This window comes from Pristiophorus japonicus, chromosome 2 (assembly GCF_044704955.1).
Source record: "Pristiophorus japonicus isolate sPriJap1 chromosome 2, sPriJap1.hap1, whole genome shotgun sequence".
Taxonomy (NCBI): domain Eukaryota; kingdom Metazoa; phylum Chordata; class Chondrichthyes; family Pristiophoridae; genus Pristiophorus; species Pristiophorus japonicus.
Genome location: NC_091978.1, coordinates 322,134,186 through 322,152,858, shown reverse-complemented (window position 1 = coordinate 322,152,858; position 18,673 = coordinate 322,134,186).

The following is an 18,673-nucleotide window of genomic DNA, read 5'->3' as shown; positions in this document are numbered from 1 at the left end:
CTTCCTTGGTGCATTGCTCAATTGTGAGCATGTGTTGCACTGGTGTACGCATGATTCTAAGTCCGAATATGCGACCTGGCTATAGCCTTCATCATGACTATGTCTGGGTGGATATTGTGTAGGTCGCGTTTCCCTGCATTTTTTTGGCAAAACCACGCGATTACCCCATAAGAGACAATCTGACTGGATGGACATTTCATCTTTGCGTCGGTGAAATGGCTTAATTTCATCTTGCATTTCCCCAGGAACGGCGACCAGCTCCCATTGAGGACACAACTTTTTACAAGTGATAGCACAGGATCCTGGCTGGTCCAGGTCCTGATCTGGCGAGCAGTGACGGGTGACCCCTCGCTCTCAAAAGCATCCATGACCAGAAGCAAGTCTGCGGGCTGCGCCATTTCCACCCGGTAATGGACAATGGTAGCCGACTGAGCTGAGTTCTCCGTGCCTGGTCTGTGGCAGATAACATAGTCATAGGCAGACAATGTTAGTGCCCATTTTTGGATGCGGGACGAAGCATTGGTGTTTATACCTTTGCTTTCTGAAAACAGCGAAATGAGCGGTTTGTGGTCAGTTTCAAGCTCAAACCAAAGTCCAAATAGGTATTGGTGCATTTTCTTAACCCCATATACACATGCTAACGCCTCTTTCTCAACCATACTGTAGGCTCTTTCAGCCTTAGACAGACTTCTAGACGCATATGCAACCGGTTAAAGTTTGCCCGATACATTGGTTTGATGTAACACACAGCCGACCCTGTATGAAGATGCATCACAAGCTAGCACTAATCGTTTACACGAGTCATACAGTACAAGTAACTTATTAGAACAAAGCAGATTTATGGCCTTCTCAAAGGCTGTCTCTTGAGATTTACCCCAAACCCAGTCGTCACCCTTACATAGCAACATGTGCAACGGTTCCAGCAAAGAGCTTAACCCGGATAGAAAGTCACCAAAATAGTTGAGGAGTCCCAGCTTCATCACATTCTGTGGTCTGGGTGTATTCTTGATGGCCTCTGTGTTTGCGTCCGTGGGTCTGATGTCGTCTGCCGCAATCTTTCTCCCCAAAAATTTGACCTCTGATGCCAGGAAAACACACTTGGAGCATTTCAGCCTGAATCCCACTCTGTGTAGTCGTATTAGAACCTCTTCCAGGCTGTGTAGGTGTTCGGTGGTGTCATGACTGGTAATCAGGATGTCGCCTTGAAACACAACGGTGCGCGGAACCGATTTCAGCAGACTCTCCATGTTCCTCTGGAAGATGGCAGCAGCCGAGCGAATCCCAAAAGGGCACCTATGTTATATAAACAGTCCTTTGTGTGTGTTGATGCACGTCAATCTTTTCGAAGATTCAGCCAGCTCCTGTGTCATATAAGCTGAGGTTAGGTCCAACTTGGTGAACGACTTCCCCTCTGCTAACGTTGCGAACAGGTCATCTGCCTTGGGTAGTGGGTACTGGTCTTGTAACAAGACTCGATTGATTGTTACCTTGTAGTCTCCGCAGATTCTGACCATGCCATCGCTTTTCAACACCGGAACAATCGGACTGGCCCACTTGTTGAACTCAACTGGCGATATGATTTCCTCTCATTGAAGTCTGTCTAGTTTGATCTCGACTTTCTCCCTCATCATATATGGAACTGCTTGAGCCTTGTGATGAACGGGCCTTGCATCAGGGACTAGATGGATCTGCACCTTGGCGCCTGTGAAGTTGCTGATGCCTGGTTCAAATAGCGACGGAGACGTGCTCAGCACATGGGCGCACAAGGCATCATTCACTGAAGATAGTGCTTTGATGTCATCCCAGTTCCATTGAATCTTTCCCAGCCAGCTTCTGCTGAAGTGTTGGGCCATTGCCTGGTAAAATCCACAGTGATAAATCGTGCACAGCTCCATCGTATGATACCTTAACTGCTGCACTGCCGATGACTGGTATGAGCTCTTTGGTGTAGGTGCGCAGCTTTGTCTGAATCGGGCTCAGTTTGGGCCTTTAGTCCTTGTTGCCCCACAGTTTCTCAAAAGCCTTCTGGCTCATAATTGACTGACTCGCCCCCATGTCCAACTCCATTGATACCGGAATACCGTTCAATTTGACTTTCAGCATGATAGGAGGGCTCTTGGTGGTGAAGGTGTGTACCCCATACACTTCTTCCTCAGGTTGAGCTGCCTCTCTTGTTTGTTCTGCGTGATCCGCACTGGATTGATCATTCTCTGCTGACTTTGTCACGTGGTGAGTCACAGCACTCTTGCACATTCGCTGGAGGTGCCCCATTGTTTTGCAGCCTTTGCACATGTAGTGTTTGAATCGACATTGATGGGCTCGATGATTACCCCCGCAGCGCCAACATAGTGCTAATGGATTTGCATTCACGCCCAATGGCGGACTCTGTGTCATCCTAGGTCTTGCAGCTGCAGACCTGTAGGCCCTGCGATATGCAGTTCTGCCTGCTACAGACATTATTTTATGCACAGTACTTGCCGGTGGGCTTCAATGCTGGGAAGATATCTGTCTGGTATTGTCGCTCATGGATATCAATGCCTGGGCTATCGTGATGGCCTTGTTCAGGTCTAGGAATTCGGCGGACAGCAGCTTGCGAAGAATAACCTCATGGCCGATTACAAGCACAAAAATGTCCCGCAACATTTCCCCCCAAAATCCAGCAAATTCACAAGTTCTCGCAAGGCGTTTCAGGTCGGCGAAGTAACTCGTCACGTCCTGGCCCTCGGAGTGGTGGTGAATATAGAAGCGATACCTGGCCATTAAGACGCTCTCCTTTGGCTTGAGGGAGTTCCGAACCAGTGTACACAACTCTGTATATGTCTTCTCCGCTGGTTTCTCTGGTGCTGGCAGATTCTTGATGAGGCCGTATATTGTGGACCCACACAGGGTAAGGAGAATCGCCCTTCGCTTGATCGCTTTATTGTCCCCATCCAGCTCGTTGGACACGAAGTACTGGTTGAGACACTCAACGAAAGCTTCCCAATCATCACCCTCTACAAATCTCTCTAAAATACCAACGGTAGCCATGACCGCATGAAAGTTCGGAATCTGTTACTCGTCACCAATTGTTAAGTATGGAAGAACTCCACAAGACTGAGTACTGTGAGCTAAAACTGATGTGACCTTAGTCTCTTTAATACAACTCCAGAGTGCCTAAGCAGCATAGCAGACAACCTTTTATACTCCCTTGCACAAGGTGTGCAGGTGACCCTTGGGCCTTCAACAGTTGTGCCCTCTGGTGGCAAGTCTTACACAGTTACAATGTTTACATACATAACAATCTCATTGAAACATACAACATTCTTATGAGGCTTGATAGGGTAGATGCAGAGAAGATGTTTTCCCAGGCTGTGGAGTCTAGGACTAGGGGTCACACTCAGAACCAGGGGTTGGCCATTTAGGATTGAGCTAAGGAGAAATGTCTTCACTCAGAGGGTGGTGAATCACTAGACTTCTCTACCCCAGAGGGCTGTGGAAGCTCAAGACAGAAATCGATATGTTTGGCGATATTAAGGGAATCATAGGCTATGGGGATGGTGGAGTTGAGGTAGAAGATCAGCCATGATCTCATTGAATGGCCGAGCAGGCTCGATGGACCAAATGGCCTACTCCTGCTCCTATTTCTTGTGTTCTTATGTTAAGATTTAACATTAGACTGCTCTTAAAGCAGAATCACCATGAATGCAATAAGATGAAGAAATGGATCCAACAGGAACAAGCAGGAACTTTCACAGAATTATATAAATATTCTTCTTACTGAAATTAGGCAGGGGAGGAACGCAATAGTGAGTGTGGGTGACAAGAGCCCTGGCAAGTCAACAGCTAGACCCAGGAAGGAAGTGACACAGGTGCTGAGTGACATCTCCCTAAATCCCCAGGACCCCTCTCTAATACACAATGCAGTATAATGACCCCCCCTCCACCCCCAGGTCAGCAAAAACAAGTGTTATGACTGCAAACTGTCGTTAATGTATATTTGTATATTTTGTATTAAAAGTGTAATCACAAATCTAGGATTGTCACCCTGTGCACTGTGTTCTGTCATGACACTTATGCATACAGGTGCAGCGTCCAGAATCCGGAACCCTCGGGACCAAGGCCATTCCTCGTTTTTCCAGACTTTGGAACATCTTTCTGATGTCACGAATCCAGAAACACCCGAGCCCAGGTTCGGGTATTTCCGGATTTCAGAACGTGAGAAAGGGGGGAGCAGAGGGGTTGGGGGGGGGGGGCGGTGCTCGCCAAGGAGCTGTTCAGGCCGCTGGCCTCGTCTATGAGGTCGTCGGGTGGGGCCCAGCCGCCAAGGAGTTGTTCGGGCGGGACTCCGCTGAGGAGGAGTTTTTCGGACAGGTCTGCCGCCGAGGAGCTGTTTGGGCAGGGCCCCGCCGTCAAGGAAGTGTTCGGGCAGGCCCAGCCGAAGAGGAGCTGTTTGGGCGGGCCAGTTAGGAAGCCCCGAGGTAAGGGCAGTGGCGGTGAGGTGAGGCCCGAAGTCAGGCAGCTGCAGGACCTCAAAGTCGGCAGGGTCGGCAGTTCTGGATTCCGGAACATTTTACGGATTCTGGATGACCCTGCCACCGATTGGTCCGGAGTCCAGATTCCAGGACATTCCGGATTCCGGAACTCTGGATTTTGGACGCTGCACCTGTACAAGTCTCAATTAAATGGATACAGTATTCATTCTCATTGAAGCCTCACTATCACTCTGGGAATTCCATAAGAGAAGTGATGAGAATTCTCAGATAGTTGTCAAATGAAACAGTCTGTGACTGACAATAACAATCATTCTTTTGTAATGCAGGGAAAGATTGCGCACAATTCCCAAGTCTGTACGAGGAGGAATAACAGGAGAAGGTAGTAAAGTAAATCCTGGGCAGTCACTCAGCTAATGCTGTAAGAGAGCCTGCACCCACAGGTGGTTTGTGCTGAGTAAGTGTTAATAATCAAGGTCAGAAATGGTTTCTCTTTTTGGAGACTCACAGGCCCCGATATTAACAGGGAGCCGGAGAGGGTATTGTAATGTCCTTACACTCGACTGTAAATTCACACGAGGCACATTCTGCAGACAAGGTCACTCTGTGACCTGAACCTTTATTCACAGGACCAAGAAGTGATGACCCTGCGTGGGACCTCCCTTTATATACCTGGATGACCAGGTGAGGAGTGTCTCCCACAAATTCACCCCCTGTGGTCAAGGTGTGCATTTCTTAGGTGTATACAGTATGCAGTGTTGTTATGAAGGTTACATGAAGGTTACATATATTACATCACCTCCCCTCCAACGTCTTATGGGGTCAAAGATTAAGTCTTTCAGGCGGTCGACGCTCTCTCGTGGAGTGCTGCAGTTGGGGCTCTGGTTGTTGAGCCTTGACATGTGTCTCTGTCACCTGTGGTGATTCCGGCTTGTCCGGGCTGGCCGCAGGGACTGTACATGCTGCTGAAAGTTCTTGTTGTTCGTTCACTGACGGTGGTGTGGGCAACATCTCATGATCTTCCTCAGGTTCCTCAGTGTCCATGCTGAACCTTTTTTTTACTTGGTCCAGATGCCTGCGGCATATCTGTCCATTGTTAAGTCTGACCACTATGACCCTATTCCCCTCTTTGCCAATTACAGTACCCTCAAGCCACTTGGGCCCAAAGCGTGATTAAGAACAAATACAGGGTCATCGATTTCTATACATCTCCCCTTTGAGTTACGGTCATGGCACTCAATTTGGGACTGGCGCTTGCCCTCAACAATGTCTGACAGGACAGGATGAATGAGGGACAGCCGAGTTTTAAGTGTACGTTTCATGAGTAGTTCTGCGGGCGGGACTCCCGTGAGCGAATGCGGTCGGGACCTATAGGCCAGCAGGAGGCGCGATAGGCGGCATTGAAGGGAGGGTTCTTGAATCCGGAGCATGCCCTGTTTTATGATTTGGACCGCACGTTCTGCCTGGTCATTGGAAGCCGGCTTGAACGGTGCCATCCTGACATGTTTGATGCTATTACCCAACATGAACTCCCAGAATTCATAGCTAGTGAAACACGGGCCGTTGTCGCTAACCAGGATGTCCGGCAAGCCGTGGGTCGCAAAGACCACACGCAGATTCTCTACAATGGTGGATGTCGTGCACGAGTTCAATATGATGCACTCGATTCATTTCGAGTACACATCAACAACAATGAGGAACATTTTTCCCATGAACGGGCCCGCATAGTCTATGTGAATACGTGGCCATGGCCTGGTGGGCCAGGGCCACGGGCTGAGTGGGGCCTTCTGGGCACACGTCGTGCACCTGCGAACACAGTGTTCCAGGTCTGAGTCAATTCCCGGCCACCATACATGTGACCAGGCAATGACCTTCATTAGCACGATGCCTGGGTGCTCGCTGTGGAGTTCCCTGATGAATGCTTCCCTTCTTTTCTGGGGCATGACTACCCGGCTGCCCCATAGTAGGCAGTCAGCTTGGATGGAGAGCTCATCCATCCGTCTGTGAAACGGTCTGACCTCCTCGGGGCATGCTCCGTGTGCGGGCGCCCAATCCCCAGTCAGGACACATTTCTTAATCAAAGGATAGGAGGGGATCTCTGTTGGTCCAGATTTTGATCTGGCGGGCTATGATGGGGGAGCCTGCGCTGTCAAAGGCTTCAACGGCCATGACCATCTCAGCGCTTTGCTCCGCTGCCCCCTCAGTGGTGGCCAGTGGAAGCCTGCTGAGCGTGTCAGCGCAATTTTCGGTGCCTGACCGGTGCCGTATGGTGTAGTCATACGCAGCCAGCGTGAGAGCCCATCGCTGTATGCGAGCTGACGCATTGCCATTGACAGCTTTGCTGTCTGACAACAGGGATGTTAACAGCTTGTGGTCCGTTTCTAACTCCAATCTTCTGCCAAAAAGGTACTGGTGCATCTTTTTCACCCCGTAGACACATGCGAGTGCTTCCTTTTCAACCATCCCATATCCCGGTTCTGCTTGGGAGAACGACCTGGAAGCATAAGCCACAGGTTGGAGTTGGCCCTCATCATTACTCTGCTGCAACACGCACCCAACCCCATAGGATGATGCATCACACGTTAAAAACCAATTTCTTACAGGGGTTGTACAGAGTCAACAGCTTATTAGAACAAAGCAGGTTCCGCGCCCGATTGAAAGTCAGTTCCTGACAATCCTCCCAAAACTAATCACAACCATTACGCAGGAGCACGTGTAGCGGCTCCAACAATGCGCTTAAGTTCGGCAGAAAGTTCCCGAAATAGTTCAAGAGTCCCAGAAATGAACGCAACTCTGCGTGTTGCCGGGCCTGGGCGCACGACGAATCGCCTCCGTTTTGGATTCGGTAGGCTGGATCCCGTCTGCGGCAACCCTCCTACCCAAAAACTCGACCTCTGGGGCCAAAAACACACACTTGGACTTCTTTAGTCGCGGCCTACCTGGTCCAGTCGGCATAGCACTTCCTCCAGGTTGTGGAGGTGTTCATCGATGTCGCGACCCATTAATAGGATGTCGTCCTGAAATACGATTGTTCCAGGGATGGATTTGAGCAGGCTTTCCATGTTCCTTTGACAGATAACAGCCGCTGATCAAATGCCAAATGGACACCTGTTGTAGACAAACAGCCCCTTGTGCGCGGTGATGGTGGTCAGTCGCTTGGATTCTTCGGCCAGTTCCTGGGTCATGTAGGCTGAAGTGAGGTCCAACTTGGTGAACAGCTTGCCGCCTGCCAGCGTGGCAAAAAGATCCTCCGCTCTCGGAAGCGGGTATTGGTCTTGTAGTGACACTCGGTTGATAGTGACCTTGTAGTCGCCACAGATCCTGACCGAGCCATCCGTTTTTAGGACAGGGATGATGGGGCTTGCCCAGTCGCTGAATTCAACGGGTGAAATTATGCCCTCTCTTAGCAACCTGTCCAACTCACTCTCAATTTTCTCCCGTATCACATACGGCACAGCTCTGGCTTTGTGGTGCATTGGTCTGGCATCCGGGGTGATGCATATCACTAATTTGGTACCTTTGAAAGTCCCGACACCAGGTTGAAATAGTGACTCAAATTTCTGTAGGACCTGTGAGCATGAAGCTCGCTCCACAGATGAAATGGCGTGCACATTCCCCCCATTTCCTGTTCATCTCGGCTAGCCAGCTCCTCCCCAAAAGCGCGGGACCATTTCCCGGGACAATCCAGAGTGGCAGCCGGTTCTCTGATCCATTATGTGTGACTACCAACATTGCACTGCCTAGCACTGGGATGATCTCTTTGGTGTACATCCGTAATTGCGTGTCAATGCGTTCGAGTTTGGATCTGCTAGCTCTGAGTGGCCATAGTTTCTCAAATTGTTGGACACTCATAAATGACTGGCTGGCCCCTGTGTCCAGCTCCATGCGTACTGGGATGCCGTTTAATAGGACGTTCATCATCATAGGTGGCGTTTTGGTATATGAGCTGTGGATGTTTGCCACATGAACCCGCTGAACTTCAGCGTCCATTGCTTTGTCCCAAGCATCAACCTGCCTTGCAGACCCCTCTTCTGGTTCATCTGCCTTGTAAATTAGCCTCGCTGCGGGCTTCCTGCACATTCTGGCTAAATGTCCACTGAAGTTACAATTTCTATAGATAAATTGTTGAAACCTACAGGTTTTTGCAGCATGTTTGCCCCCGGACCTCCAGCATGAGCTGAGATCGTTGTGAACAAAAGGGCTGTTACCAGGCATTCCTCTCTGATTGTCTCTTTGATTACTGTGGAGCACTCTGTTAATGGGTGTCAATAGCCCCATCCCGGGATGCATTGTCCACCGTGATGGCGTAAATGTCCGTTCAACCTGCCATTGTCTCTGTTGAGGGCCCACTCTAGAGTCTGTTGCTACCTGGGTGGTGTCAAATTGCCCTTGCCTGCCTGCGGGGTTCTGAGTCGCGTTTACAATGTTAACTCCCTGATCCATCGCCACGTTGGAAACAGAGTTGTGCACTTATATTATCTTAGTTTCCTCCTCCCCCGCCATGAAGGTCTGAGCCATCAACGCCGCCGCTTTCAAGGTCAAGTCCTTGGTCTCAATAAGCTTTCTGAAAATCCCGGCATGACCAATGCCCTCAATAAAGAAATCCCGTAACATCTCCCCCCTGCAGGCGTCTGTGAACTTACAGAGGCGGCCAAGTGCCGAAGGTCCGCAACGAAGTCCGGTATGCTCTGTCCTTCCCGACATCGGTGTGTATAGAATCGGTGTCGGGCCATGTGTATACTGCTCGCCAGTTTGAGGTGCTCACCGATCAGTTTGCTGAGCTCTTCAAAGGTTTTGTCCGCCGGCTTCTCGGGTGCGAGCAGGTCTTTCATCAGCGCGTACGTCTTAGGTCCACAGCTGGTCAGTAGTTGCGCCCTTCGCTTGTTAGCCGCTGCATCTCCCAGCCAGTCCTTCGTGACAAAGCTCCACTGGAGCCTCTCAACGAAATCGTCCCAGTCCTCACCAACACAGTACCATTCCTTTGTGCTACCGGTGGCCATTCTCGTGAGTCATTGATTCCTGTTTCTCGTCGCCAAATGTAATGTCCTTACACACTACTATAAATTCACACAAGGCACATTCTGCAGACAAGGTCACTCTGTGATCTGAACCTTTATACACAGGACCAAGAAGTGATGACCCTCGTGGGACCTCCCTTTATATACCTGGATGACCAGGTGAGGAGTTTCTCCCACAAGTTCACCCCCTGTGGTCAAGTTGTGCATTTCTTAGTTGTATACAGTACGCATTGTTGTTATGAAGGTTACAGTTACATGAAGGTTACATACATGACAGGTATGTTGAGTGCTTAAATACCCTAGGAACCCAGTATGGCCAGGGACGTGGAAGCCCTGTTGATCTGAATGGAAGAAAACCTTAAAAATACATTTTAAACTTATCTGGTTACTTGTTTTGGCTCAGGATCTGGCACCTGGCAGCCTTTGCCTGATGGAGGAGCCGACACTGCCCTGCATTGATGTTACAGGTTAGGTCCTGATGACAGCATTGGACTCGATCTGCATATTCAAAATTTCCTTCCTTCCTCAGATATTCTGCACACCCACTCAAAAGAGAAGGTTAATATGGAGATTGAAATAGGAGGAGGAAGTGGGATCGATGAGGGTAACTGCCACCCATTATGTTAATTGCCACCCGCCCGGTTTCCACTAGTTGGGGGCAGTTAAAATCAGGGCCACATTTTCAGGAGATCTTTACATCATCAAGGAAAAAATGGACAGCAGAGAACTCAATACATTCCTCACTATTACCTTTACAGAAGCCAATAGCAAGTAAGGTACTGCAGAGAAAAAGAAGGAACAAATGCCTTCAACAGCTGACACTGATTTCAGAAATTGTCCTAGTCCACCATGAACCTGGTCACTTGCACTCACCACCCCAGATAGGTTAACTCTACATAGTCTAGATGAGGAATTGAATGGGGTGATTTGCAATCGACAAAGTAGCCAAAGAATGAGGTACTGGCGGCGAAGCATGATGTACCTGATTGGGGGCTTAGGATGTGTCAGACTGTGACTTTAAAACATTCAGTCATTGTTCTCAGGTTTCTGCCATGAGAAGACAATACTTGCAATGCATCAGAACCAAATGAAGATATAGCAAAGGCTTTCTGAGAATGTGTGGCAGGAATGGCAGCAGAGTCCAATGCCATCTTTTGTAGCACTATCAGGGAACAACTCCATATTTGAATCTCTCCAATCAGGATTCTGTATTGAAATGGCCTTAATCAGGAGTCACAAATGACTGGGACCATGGCTCACTATCCCTTATCATCCTTCATGACCATTCTGCAGCTTCAGACCACATCATTCTTACTATGCCACTTGTCCATTGTTGGACTGCCCTCGCTTGAATCAATCACACCCAGAGCATCTCCAACAATGGCTTGTCTTCCCGCCTCACACTGTTACCTCTGGAGTATCTATCCTTTCCCCACTCCTCTTTCTCTTCGACATGATGCTCCTTTGTGACATTAACAAAGACACAAAGGTCAGGTTCCACACTGTTATGTCTGTAATGTACTTATGAATGACTCCACAAGGCAATGTGTTGTACTCAAACTGTAGTGACCTTGGTCCTTTATTCGTAACTCCAGAGTGAGGCACAAGCATGGTGGGCAGCCTTTTATACTGGGCCCTGCACACCTATGCAGGTGACCCTCAGATCTCCCACCACAGTGCCCTCTGGTAGACAGCCTCTGCCACAGGGGCAGGAAAGCCCAGTTTCCACTGGTTGCACCCTCTAGTGGTGCCAGCATAGTATAAACACAGTGTAAACCTTATTGATAGTACATCAGGTAACAAGTCTCCATCTTATGCAATTATACAGTGACTACACAGAGAGTATATCTATAGTCTGCATATATAACATCACTCTTCCCCAAGTCCTTTGTGCCGATTACCTTTACACTATGTGCTCTGGCTTAGCCCTCCCCAGCTTAAGTGCCAATAGCCCTTGCACCTTGGCTGTGCTTTGGCTTGGCTCTCTCCCTGTTAATCCCCAAGTCCTTTTGCCACAACGTTGGGTAGTGGTTACCAGTTTGGATGGTTCAATGATACAGTGGAGGTTTCAGTGGGTTCTGGGTGTGATCCATGTGTGTGTCCATGGCTACATACATCCATTTCCCCACCCCTCCTCCACAGTGAGATCATGCAGCAGGCCCGTTACATTAACAAGCAGGATTAGTCACAGTGCAAGTACAAAGAAAGGAAGTCACAGTTTGTATCGTGACACCTTGGTTCAGTGACTTACATTCGTTACGTTTTGTGGTCGTGCGCCAGGATTGGGTAGATTGCTCTGATGGTTCATTCATGGTAAGTACTGAGGTAGCAGTACAGGTATGTGAGGAAGCAGGTTCCAGAGCAACTGGATGGGGTCCTAGTCATCTGAAAGCGGCGCTGCGCCCCCTGCTAGTGGGGTGGGCTTGGTTCGCTCACCTAGCCTGGACTCAGGGCCTTTGCCATTGCCTAGTGGTGGGCAGGGCCACAGATGTATGTGGCCTCCCTGTCCTCCTTTGAGGGCTGTTCCAGGTCCCGTTTGGGGAACTTGTTGGTTCTGACCTTTCGCTCCCGGACGTGGCCGAGGTAGTGACTGGGTCTGGGGGCTGCGCCGTCCCCACCTGGGTGGTGGGCAACAGCGGCCAACTGCGCGTATTGGCGCCGTTTTCGTTTCCAGGTCCATGGCAAATAGTGCCATCGGGTGCCTGTAGCGTGGGATAGACCTGGGGCAGGGTATCAAGATCAGAGCCTTCACCCACCTGAGGTCGTTGGCCTATAACTTGTGGGGACACTGGGGCAGGGCATCAGGATCAGCATCTTTATCCTTCCGAATTCGCTCGCTTGCTACTTTTGGGGATACTCTATTCCCGACATCTCGCAACAACATTTTATTCACAATCTTAATCTTTTCGTTACATTGATTGCCATGCATACAATATCTCTTTAAGTTCAGTTGGTTTCAGGTCTCCTTCAAGAGAACTCTGATGGCTTTACCCCAATTAAATCCTTTGTTAGACACCACGTGTTGGTCCCTCAGCTTTGCACCTCATGATATGGTCGCGGCCTTCTTTTTTTTCAGCCAGGCTGCACCTTGCTGCAGCAGAGTCGCTATCTTGCCTCTGTTCTCGAGGTCGACTGCTTTGATCCTTCTCTCCCGCGATTCTGCCACAAAAGCTACAAGAGTGCCTATGAATTCAATCTTCCTCCTCAGGAGTCCTGCCACCGGGAAGGTACTTTTAGGTCGTTCCGGTCATATCATTGCCATGCAATCGTGATGGACGGTCTGTGCCTCAGGTGCTGCGCTGGTCTGTTCTCTGGTGCCTGGCCCAACCGAAGGTGAGGTTTTGCTCTGCCTCTGAGCACGGGGGACATCGATTGCTGGAGTGAAAAGGTCTTCACCTTTCTTAAGGAAGGATATACTAGCTTTGGAGGGAGTACAGAGACAATTCACTAGGCTGATTCCGGAGATGAGGGGGTTACCTTATGATGATAGATTGAGTAGACTGGGTCTTTACTCATTGGAGTTCAGAAGGATGAGGGGTGATCTTATAGAAACATTTAAAATAATGAAAGGGATAGAGAAGATAGAGGCAGAGAGGTTGTTTCCACTGGTCGGGGAGACTAGAACTAGGGGGCACAGCCTCAAAATACGGGAGCCAATTTAAAACTGAGTTGAGAAGGAATTTCTTCTCCCAGAGGGTTGTGAATCTGTGGAATTCTCTGCCCAAGGAAGCAGTTGAGGCTGGCTCATTGAATGTATTCAAATCACAGATCGATAGATTTTTAACCAATTAGGTAATTAAGGGTTACGGGGAGCAAATGGGTAAGTGGAGTTGAGTCCACGGCCAGATCAGCCATGATCTTGTTGAATGGCGGAGCAGGCTCGAGGGGCTAGATGGCCTACTCCTGTTCCTAATTCTTATGTTCTTATGTTCTTATGTTCCCATTTCCACTGGATCTTCCCCATCCACCTTCTTCCGAGTAGCATTGGACCATCACCTGCAACAAGTGCACGTAACTTGTGCACCGCGCCATTATGGATTACACTCTCATCCACACTGCCAAGGACTGGGATCAGCTCCTTGGGTGTAGGTGCGCAACTTTTCCTGTACTTGAACCAGCTCGGGTCGTTTTTCATTCTATAGCCTCTCAAAGGCATCCTGGCTCATCACTGATTGGCTCGTTCCCGTGTCCACTTCCATGAAGACTGGAACGCCGTTTATCTCAACTTCCATCTTCACTGGAGGACAATCGGTGGTGCAGGTATACACTCCATACACTTCTTCTTGGGGCTGAGCTGCCTCTCTGACCAAATCATCATACTCCCCGCTGAATTCAAAGTCATCTACCGACTCCTCTGCTAGACGGTGAGTCGTATTTCTTTTACAGATACGCTGGAGGTGGCCCTTTGTGTTACAGGCTTTGCATACGTACTCAGCAAACCGACACTGGTGAGCCCTATGGTTTCCTCCGCAACGCCAGCATGGTGCTACTCGATTAGCACCCCTCGGCGGACTCTGAGTTCTGGAAATCTGAGGTCTGTGCTCTCTGCCCTGAGCAGAGCCACGTTCTACAGTCTTGCCTGTGAAAGGCACTATTCTCTGTACAGTACTTGCTGGGTTTGAGTCCACAGGATGAATAATATGCTTGGTGCTGCAGGTCGAGGTCATGACTGATGCTGATGGCCTTCTGCAGGTTAACTGTGGTGTCAGCAGATAATAGCTTGTGAAGGAGGCCCTCGTGGCCAATTCCCATAACGAAGATGTCTTGCAATGCTTCGTTGAGGTGCATGCCAAAATTACACGGCGCTGCAAGTATCCTGAGGTCGGCAGCATATTTTGCAATCTCCTTGCCCTCAGGTTTGCAGTGAGTGTAGAATCTGTGCCTGGCTATGAGGTTGCTCTATTTTGGTTCTATTTGGTTGCGAATTAGTTCAGTCAGCTCATTGTAGTCTTATCCTTGTCCTTCATGGGTGCCAGCAAGTCCCTGATGAGGCGGTAGACCTCGGGCCCAAAACTGGTCAGCAGTATAGCCTTGCGCTTCTCCGCCAAGGTGTCCGTCTCCCCTGCCAGGTCGTTTGCCACGAAATATTGCTCGAGCCTTTCCGTGAAGGCATTCCAATCATCATCCTCTGCAAACTTTTTAGTGTGCCAAAGGTAGCCATAATCGCGTGATAGTCCGTATTCTTGCCACCAGTTATTATGTCTGTAATGCACTTATGAATGACTCCACGAGGCAATGTGTTGTAGTCAAACTGTAGTGACCTTGGTCCTTTATTCGTAACTCCAGAGTTAGGCACAAGCATGGTGAACAGCCTTTTATACTGGGCCCTGCAAACCTATGCAGGTGACCCTCAGGTCTCCCACCACAGTGCGCTCTGGTAGACAGCTCTGCCACAGGAGCAGGAAACCCCGGTCTCCATCGGTTGCACCCTCTAGTGGTGCCAGCATAGTATGAACACAGTGTAAACCTTATTGATAGTACATCAGGTAACAAGTCTCCATCTTATGCATCTATACAGTGACTACACAGAGAGTATATCTATAGTCTCCATATATAACACACACATACGCTGACACCATCCTGCTGTACCTCTCCACCACATCATCTCTCTCAGCACCTCCACAACTCTGTGTTGTCAGACTGCTGTCCGATATCAAGACCTGGATGTGCTGTAATTTCCTCCAGTTAAACCTTGGGAAGGCTAAAGCCATCATCCTCAGCCCCTGCCATAGCTCCATGCCCTCGCCACCAGTTTAACTCTCTTCCCACCCATTGTCTCAGGTTGAACCAGACTGTTTGCAACCTCAGAGTTATATTCAACCCTGAGCTTGGCTTCTGACCCCATACCCTCTCCATCACTAGGATTGCCTATTTCAGCTTCCATAATATTGCCCGCCTTCATCACTGCATCAGTCCATATGCTGCTGGAAACCTCACCTATGCTTTTGTTACCTTCAGACTGGGATATTACAATGCTCTCCTGGCCGGCCTCCCATTTTCCACTCTTCATAAACTTCAACTCATCCAAAACTCTGCTATCTGTACCCTATTCCACACCAAGTTCCACTCACTATCACCCCTGTGCTTCCTGACCTACACTGGCTTCTGGTCCACCAATGCTTGAATTTAAAAATTCTCATCCTTGTGTTCAAATCCCACCATGGTCTTTTCCCTCCCTATCTCTGTTACTTCTGCTAGACCAACAACCCTCCAAGAACTCTGTGCTTCTCCAGTACTGGGACTTTGTGCATTTTTCCCCCCTCCGCCCCCCCCCTCCCCGCACCACCCCACCCTCTGTTTGCCTCCCCTATATTGAAAGCCATGCCTTCAGCTGTCGAGGCCCTAATCTCCGTAATTGCCTTCCTAAACCTCACTGCCTCTCCAAATCCCTCTCCTCCTTTAAGACCCACTTTCAAACCCATCTCTTTGACCAAGCTTTTGGTCACGCTCCTTCCTTCTTTGACTCTGTATTGATTTGTGTCTCAATTCACTTCTCTGAAACGCCTTGGAATATTTTTCTACTTAATGCACCCTTCAGAGAGTGGCAGCTACAGTAACTTCTGCACAGGGGACTCCTGACACATAAATCCATGGGTATATTGAAGAATATTGTAAGGCAGTGTTTCCATCTCTACAAAAGGGTATAGATCTCCTGTGGTGTCTTCGAAGGCTGGCTTTCCAGGCTGCCTGCTTTTGCTCGTCCTCTAAGAAAAAACGTCAACAAGAAGTGAATCCTCTTGGGAACTTTTGCAGCCTTATCCAAACATCATCATCATAGGCAGTCCCTCAAAATCGAGGAAAGCTTGCTTCCTCTCTAAAATTGAGTTCTCAGGTACAGTCCAATGCGGGAATTACAGTCTTTGTCACAGGTGGGGCAGACAGTGGTTGAAGGAAAGGGTGGGTGGGGAGTCTGGTTTGCCGCACGCTCGTTCTGCTGTCTGCGCTTGCTTTCTGCATGCTCTCGGTGACGAGACTCGAGGTGCTCAGCGCCCTCCCGGATGCTCTTCCTCCTCTTTGGGCAATCTTGGGCCAGGAATTTCCAAGTGCTGGTGGGGATGTTGCAATTTATCAAGGAGGCTATGAGAATGTCCTTGAAACATTTCCTCTGCCCACCTGGGATCGTTTGCCGTGTAGGCATTCCAAGTAGAGCGCTTGCTTTGGGTGTCTCATGTCGGGCATGCGGACGATATGGCCCCCCCCAATGGAGCTGGCCTTGTACATGGCACTTCTTTGACCTCACAAAGGCATTTGACACTGTCAACCGCGAGGGATTATGGAGCGTCCTCCTCCGTTTCAGCTGCTCCCCAAAGTTTGTCACCATCCTCCACCTGCTCCATGATGACATGCACGATGTGATCCTGACCAATGGATCCACTACAGAACCAATCCACGTCCGGACCAGGTTCAAGCAGGGCTGCGTCATCGCACCAACGCTCTTCTCGATCTTCTTTGTTGCAATGCTCCATCTCACTCTTAACAAGCTCCCCGCTTGAGTGGAATGAAACTATCGAACCAATGGGAACTGTTCGACCATCGTTGCCTCCAGGCTAGATCCAAGGTCGTTCCATCCTCTGTCATCGAACTACAGTATATGGACGACGCTTGCGTCTGCGCACATTCAGAGGCCAAACTCCAAGCCATTGTCAACATCTTCACCGAGATGTACAAAAGCATGGGCCTTACACTAACCATCCGTAAGACAAAGGTCCTCCACCAACCTGACCCTGCCTCACAACACTGCCCTCCGGTCATCAAAATCCACGGTGCAGCCAAACATGGAACAGTCTTGAGAAAGACTTCTAAATGCAACTATAACCCTGAAAAATAAAGAACCAAAAAAAATTGACAGAAGACCAATTCAAAGCAGTTACATGTCTCTTATCTAACAGCACAATGAAACACTCCAATTCAACTTTAAGCTCCCAGCAGTAGCTTTCCTCAGTTGTGGTTCTAAGTTACCCCTGTTTTCTAGTGGCATAAGTTAGATTAGTAGATCCTAAGTTGGAAATGATAAAATTTAGGACTGATGGAGGAAATTGCCCTGTTTCCGCCCGGGGTAGGGGGAGGGGGTGCTACCGGCTTCCATGAAATTGTGTGGGAGTTAGCGGAGGTAGCATCGTGCCCCGTCAGTAGCTCCCCGGGCCATCATCGCTGTGCACAGCGACCCCTTTGCTGCCCGCGGTGACCCCTTTCTGCTCTGCGGCAGAAATTGCCTCATGGGCTGACCTTTGCTCCCGAGGAGGAAGTTCAAGAGGAGGTGCGCTGCATTTTTTTTCTTTGACCAAAGCGGTCGGCCCGTGCTACAGCGATGTCACACAGTCCGGGCGGCGATCGTGCAGCCCGGCACTCCGTTTGGGTGCTGGGCTGCGACCATGGTATCACGCAGCACTGGTGGCCCAGCGGAGGTCATCAAAGGGCTGCAGAGTTAAGAGCAGCACTCCCCTTTAACAGAAGGGGAGGGGCATTGAAACGTGTCAGCGCAAGATGGAGAAACCACGTAGCGCTGCCGATCCTGACTGTGTAGCACACTGAACACCGTTGCAACAGGAAATGGAGCACGCAACATTGCGCTCCACTTCCTGTGAGGGGCGGTAACCCAAATTTACTCCACGATGTTATCCTGGTCTAATCCCATCATTGGTATGTCTGCACCTTTGGGAAATTTACAAACTTCCTTCTGTTTTATAATTTCTATGTAATTCTCTCTTTCAGCATAATTTGGGAAAAAACTTAACTGGGATATAAAACCAGCAGATCTTTCCTATTCCCCAAACTCTGCCCCCCACCCCCACGTTGATCTGCTGGGTTTATGCTCTACCAAATTATAGAATTTCGGAGTCAATATTTGTAATGCTATTTGCCAACAACTTTGTAAAATTCACTCAGAAAGAACAAATTTGCATTTATAAAGCATCTTATCCACAAAGCCTTATTTCCTGTTAAAATGAGTTTTTATCTCTCTGTATAAGTTGAGATTGTGTATTATTCCCTCATACTCCTGGTGGAACAGGATCAAGGGGCTGAATAGCTTACTCCTGTTCTAATTTCTATGATCTCTTGGAAAGATTTGACACTATTAAAGGGTATGCATCAGATGCAAGACTTATAAGTCTATATAATAGCAACTTACTTCAAATTAAGCCTGGAAAACAGGTCACGAGGACATGTTTATTTAAAATTTATATT